The following is a 6,594-nucleotide window of genomic DNA, read 5'->3' as shown; positions in this document are numbered from 1 at the left end:
TAAACACAATAAACAGTGTGTGAACGTCGCATACGGCTCTCGCGAGACTTTAGGTAAACGTGCGGTTACCTTCTACAGACACTAACATCTTCACCATGACCCACCGAAAAGTCTTCTTTTCCCATTTTTTTCACCCAAATTACAATTAATAATTCTAATATGTCATTTTTTAAACATTTAAATGTGTCAGCACTAAATTCCAGATTACAGAATTGCAGACGGGAATTAAATTAGTATTTAATGGTGATATTTATTTAAATGATTGAATAATTGCATGATAACAATAATGCATTTTCTTACATTATATCCTAAAGTTATCTCCATCTCTGCATTAAAGTGGAAAGGGACAGTGTTGTCATGTATGGTGAAGTGATGCAGCGGTCCCCCACCCCCTCAGCCTCTGTCACACTGGTGACAGGTACGTTCTGACTAGAAGCAGATTGAATTGCAAATCTTCTGCCTTCTGTTGCCATCCGAGTCTGAACTGGCTCTTTGCAGCCGACCATTCATGTGATAATTTAAATCTGATTTGGGGGTGAGGGGGTTGGTGGGTTCTGAGAGTTACACAAGAGGACACTCAGGACTGACTCCCAAAAAGAGTTGACTACCCTGTATACAAAATATAAATTTTATGTGTGCACTAAAACTGTATCAAATATGAGCATTAGATTTAGATGACAAAGTGTTAAAGCACCAAGACATGTAATCCAGTCACTTCACATGTACTTATCTGTTCGTGTACAAGCGGAATTGCTGTAGATAAATAAGCTTCCAAAAACAAGAGGGAAAGAAGGACATAAATTCACCCTTACAAAACTAAAGAAGATTGTATAACTACTGTAAGCTGTATAAAAATTGAGTTGCACATGTTTTTCATCCCATTTAAAACCGCAAGTCACTGCTTTTCTCGATTGCTTTAACACAATTTCTGAGGCAGGGAGTGCATTTGCAGAACATTAATGTCAACCCCAAAGCCCTGTTGTTTTGAAAAAAAAGAAAGAAAAAAAAACAAGAAAAGAAAAAAAAAAAAAAAAAAACACTTTGCCCACAAATAGCCCAGAGGCATACAAAAAGCATTTTCTAAAGATTGAAAAGCAAATAATAAAGTCACATAATATAATACTGCGGTTGAACAACAGGTTCACCTAGAACTCCCATGTATTTTTTTTTAAAGATTGCATTTAGCTTTCAAAGTCAGAGTCAACTATTCCCAGGGAGAAAGACATTTTCCCTGGGAAAGACAGAAAGGCAATGTATGTATCTTCTGTGATCAAGTTTACAAGCTTTTCAGTTACCAAAATAAATGGGTAATTCATTGACACAAAATGTCTAACTAATGTCTGTAATGAATATAACTATAATTAATGTCTAACTGTAATAAAAAAACTTTTAAGGTTAAAATATATATGAATGTATAATGGATTGTGTATATTTTAGCTGCTGTGACTGGTCACCATTTCATTTCAAGTTTTTCACCATTTTAAATCTCCATTTCATCTGCACTAGTTAATTTTGAATGTGTGCAAGCTCATTTTAGTTAAAATATTCGAAATAATATCTCAATGAATATGAAGTCATATAACTGCATGCATAAGTATTATAAAATAATTAGCAAAATGCTTTTTAAAGGGATCTACTGGGCAGGGAGGAGAATTTTAGTAAAAAGGACTTAACTATTGATCTGTTTCTCACCCACATCTATTACGTTGCTTCAGAACACATGGATTTAACCACTGGAGTCATATGGGTTACTTTTATGCTGCCTTTATGTGCTTTTTGGAGCTTAAAAGTTTTGGTCACCATTCACTTGCATTGTATGGACCAACAGAGCAGAAATATTCTTCTAAAAATCTTCATTTGTGTTCTGCAGGAGAAATAAATTCTTACACATCTGGGATGGCATGAGGGTGAGTAAATGAGAGAATTTTCATTTTTGGGTGAACTATCCCTTAAAAACCATTTCAGATGGAGTGTATGAATGTCACATCACGGGATATTTCAGCTTTCCAAAAGTATTTCATGGGTTTACTGGTTCAAGTAGTCCTGGAGCATATTAAGGTAAACTTATCTGATGTGCTTCCATAATGGAGGGGCTCGAGCACAGGACTGGGCTTGAGCTCTGAGACCCCCACTCCTGGACTATCTGACTAAAGCAAGAAATAGAAGGACAATTTTGAAATAATACTTGGGACAAGCCTTATATAAAGGTGGAGATGGGGAGGTGGAGGGAGGCCGGAAGAATCGTCACTGCTGCGAGGGAAGCAGCCACTTATACATGATTGGCAGGCCCAGATGAACAAGCTCTTTCCGAACTTGCGTCTGGTCTTTTTATTATTATTATTATTATTATTTGTGCACATGTTTTGAATTGTCTTCATTGCAGAAACCTTATTAATGGTTTTAAGTAAACCAAACATATATGTTGTAATAGATCACATAATACTCCAATTTTTATGCCTAGGTCTTGTTTCAGAGCCAAATTTGTATGTATGCTATCATCTGTTCTATTCATATGCAATTTGGCTGAATACTCAAAAGCAGCCTTTAATAAAAGATCTTAATCTGCATTTCCACAATATTTTGAACACAGCGATGTGTGACGGACAGCTCGGCCATGTCTTTATGTGTTGAGTGAGTGGGCATTCAGTGCACAGTGGCCCCTGCATCTCTTTCAGTGTGCCTGCTTTGCCAGCAGTGCCTGGTGGACATCGGTTTGACTGACACAGCTGTGCAAGGGACAGCACACATACTCATGCAAGTTTTTGTACATGCACACACAAACACACACACTCTTGAAACACCCCCCCCCCCCCATGGCCACCATCTTGTCTTGGTGAAGTCACTTTAGCCTGATGCACACACAACTCAAAGCTAACACGCATGCTCTGTGTCACAGTGCATTCACAAATGGGTAAGATGGGTGTTATTTTGATAAAAAAAAAAAAAAAAGCAAGGTGTACATATTTCAAATTTATACGTATGCTTTATTCTGTAATCCTGATTAATTAAACAGATGCATGCAAGATTTATGAGTGAAAATTACATTCAAAGTCTTACAATCAGATTTGATTAGCCCAATTCTGACACAATTGCAAAATTAGAGAACGTTTCTAAAATGGTTAATATAACCTAGAAGAGATTACATTAAATAATTATATTATTAAAGTTGTGTATGTATCAGACAGATAATAACATCTGTGAAATAGGACCAAGTGCGGTGAGCTGACCATGTGAATGCTGATGTCAGTGCATGCCACCCTGAATGCCTTATTGAGCACTCTGGCTTTCCACTGCTTCCATCTTGTGGTCATACTGCAGAGCTGCACTGCATAAATTAAAGGAACAATTCACCCAAAAATTAAAATTCTCTTATCATTTACTCAGGCTCATGCCATTCCAGATGTGTATGACTTTATTTCTTCTGCTCAACACAAACGAAGATTTTTAGAAAATATCTCAGCTCCGTAGGCCCAATCAGTGCATGTGAATGGGGGCCAGAACTTTGAAGCTCCAAAAAGCACAGAACGGCAGTAGAAAAGTATTACATACAACTCCAGTGATTTAATCCATGTCTTCAGAAGCGATATGACAGGTGTGGGTGAGAAACAGATACATATTTAAGCCCTTTTTTCCTATTAATCTCCACTTTCTCTTCACTTCCACATTCTTTTTCTTCTGTTTTTTGGCAATTTGCATTCTTTGTGCATATTGTCATGTACTGGGCAGGGAGGATCATTTACAGTAAATTATAAAATGATAAAGTAAATGATACCGTATATACAGTGTATTCAGAAAGTATTCTGTATATTTTGTTATGTTGCAGCCTTATGCTAAAATGCTTCAAATTAGGGGTCACATGATGCTATGTGAAGGTTGGTCGCTTAAAAGCAAGCTCCGCTTAAACTTTGCTACAGTTATCCTTTTAAGCAATATTAACCGATGAAAACTATAATAGTTTTGTTTGCTAACTGTGCTGGGAGGGCTGAATGTCAAAAATTTTTAAACTGTCGGCCTGTGGGACATTAAAAAGCACCTACATTCTCACGCGTCAGACGCCTCACAGGATCAGGATGGTGGAGGTCCAGTCGATAGTGACAGTGAGCTTCGTGAAGTAGGTCAGGAGATCTTGAACATTTATGTTCGCTGACGAAAATCTCGACTGACTTGGAGGGCCTTGCAGAAATACGTTGAGCGATCACATCTATGGACGCGAAACTTTCCACCCTGATCACAAGAATGGACGATGTTGAAAAACAGGTCGAGGCTGAAAGAGAGCTACAGGCTAACCTGGCTGATATGGAATGCGTGTGGGAAAAACTAGAGGATATAGAAAATCAGAGCAGGCGTAATAATGTTCGTTTCGTTGGAATCCCAGAGGGAAAGGAAGGTCAAGATATGGTGAAGTTTTGGATGGGCTTATTCCGAAATTGATCGACACAGCAGACAGCCGGCTCGAAATTGAGCGCACCCACAGAGTTTTCAGTCAGCTTCCCAGCTTCGGGATAGACCCGATCTATCCTGGCAAGATATTTGCGGTCGGCTGACAGAGACTTTGTTCTATGAGTGGTGAAGAATAAAGGCAAGTTGTTCTGGGAGGACCACAACATCATGGTTTTTCCGGATTTTGCTCAAGCGAAGCAAGACGGATTAAAAGATTGCAAAAAATTGCTTCACCAGCAGAAGGTGGGCTTCACACTGCCTTATCCTGATAAGCTGAGAATTGATGCCAAGGGTGGTCGCAAGACTTTTACATGCCCACGAAAAGCTATGGCCTTCATTAAATCAATGGAGTGAGTGGGTAACTTTGCCTGTATTCGATCAACAATACAGTCTACAGATCGTGCATTTTACTGATGCAGCCTGAGAGGGTATGTTGTCCTGTTGGCTGCCCACTGACTCTCGCACTACTCTTTTTTTCTTTTTTCTCTTTCTCCCTTTATTGAATTATTGTTAAGTTCATTTGCACTTTTTGTGGGTTCGATGTGATTATTTACTGGGGCTTATTTTATGGATATTATTTTATTTTATTATTTTATTATTTTAATAGTGTTGCGGAAAATCTTGTTAGCTTGCATGGACGGGGGGATGGATGCCAGTTGGGACGGTTGTGCGCGGAGTAGAAGTCACACTTTAATATAGGTAAAATGCTTCTCTCCACATGGAATGTTAATGGGCTTGGGCACCCTATTACAGTAAAAGAAGGAAGGTTGTTTCTTGCCTTAAGTGTAAAAAATATGATATAGTGTTCCTTCCAGAAATGCACATTTCTCCACAGGAAGCTAAAAAACTTGGTAGGGCATGGGGTGGGCATGTGTTTTGTAGTGCTGGTTTGAGAAAGAGCAGGGGAGTCATCACATTGATAAGTAAGCATTTACAATTCAAATGTCTCAAACAAATCAAAGATAATTTAGGAAGTCATTATTGTTTTGACTGAAATACAGGGGCAAAACCTTATTTTGTCCAATATTTATGCACCCAACCCTGATGATCAGAACTTTTTTATAGATCTTGAGGGGAAGCTACAAGCCACTGGGATCCTTCATGATATGGTTTTGGGTGGAGACTTCAATCTTTTAATGGATCGAGACCTTGATCATAGTGATGCAAAGGTGTGTAGACCCTTTAGAGCAACAATACAATACAATACAAATTTTATTTCACATTTAAAACAACAGCAGTTGACCAAAGTGCTTTTCAACAGATTAAATTAAATAATATAAACATTTACATACACATACAACACGTTGTACCAGTTCACTCTGCTAAAATGCAAATACATCATCAAACTCAAATTATATTAAAAAACATTTTTAAAACACAAATTTTAAAACCTTTTAACTTATAAAATAAGTCATCTTATATTATAGTTATAAAACATATACAGCCAGTTAGCTCTGGTCAGATGTAAAAGAGCTGAAAAGATATGTCTTCAAACTTGATTTAAAAATATTCACTGCTGTGGAAAATTTTATATGCAATGGAAGAAAGTTCCATAATCAGGGTGCAGCCACAGAAAAGGCCCTATCACCCTTAGATTTTAATCTAGATTTAGGGACAAGGAGTACCATCTTGTTAGAGGACTTCAGTTGTCGGGCATTTTGATGAAAAATTAAAAGGTTAGTTATATATTGTGGCACAATGCCATGAAAAGCTTTAAACACAAATAAAATAATTTTAAATTGAATCCTAAATCTAACAGGCAACCAATGTAAAGACACAAAGACTGGAGTAATACTATCTCTCTTATTTGTGTGGGTCAACAGCCTGGCTGCTGCATCCTGCGCCAACTGAAGATGGTACTATTGGCATTGAGAGATGCCAATATATAACGAATTACAGTAGTCAGTGCGTGAAGATACAAATGCATGAATAACGGTTTCCAAGTCTTTAGTGGAAAGAATCGACACCAGTTTAGAGATCACTCTTAGTTGATAGAAACCTGCCTTTACAACACTGTTAACCTGCTTGTCAAGTGTTAATGCAGAGTACAAAATAACACCCAAATTCTTTACTTGATCAGAAATGCTTAATGAAATAGTGGATAGCTTACTTATAGTCTCCTTTGTGGCAGAGGGAGATCCAAAGACAATACAC

This window comes from Myxocyprinus asiaticus, chromosome 42 (assembly GCF_019703515.2).
Source record: "Myxocyprinus asiaticus isolate MX2 ecotype Aquarium Trade chromosome 42, UBuf_Myxa_2, whole genome shotgun sequence".
NCBI classification, from domain to species: Eukaryota; Metazoa; Chordata; class Actinopteri; order Cypriniformes; family Catostomidae; genus Myxocyprinus; species Myxocyprinus asiaticus.
The sequence above is the reverse complement of the archived record's forward strand: the minus strand, read 5'-3'. Positions refer to the sequence as shown.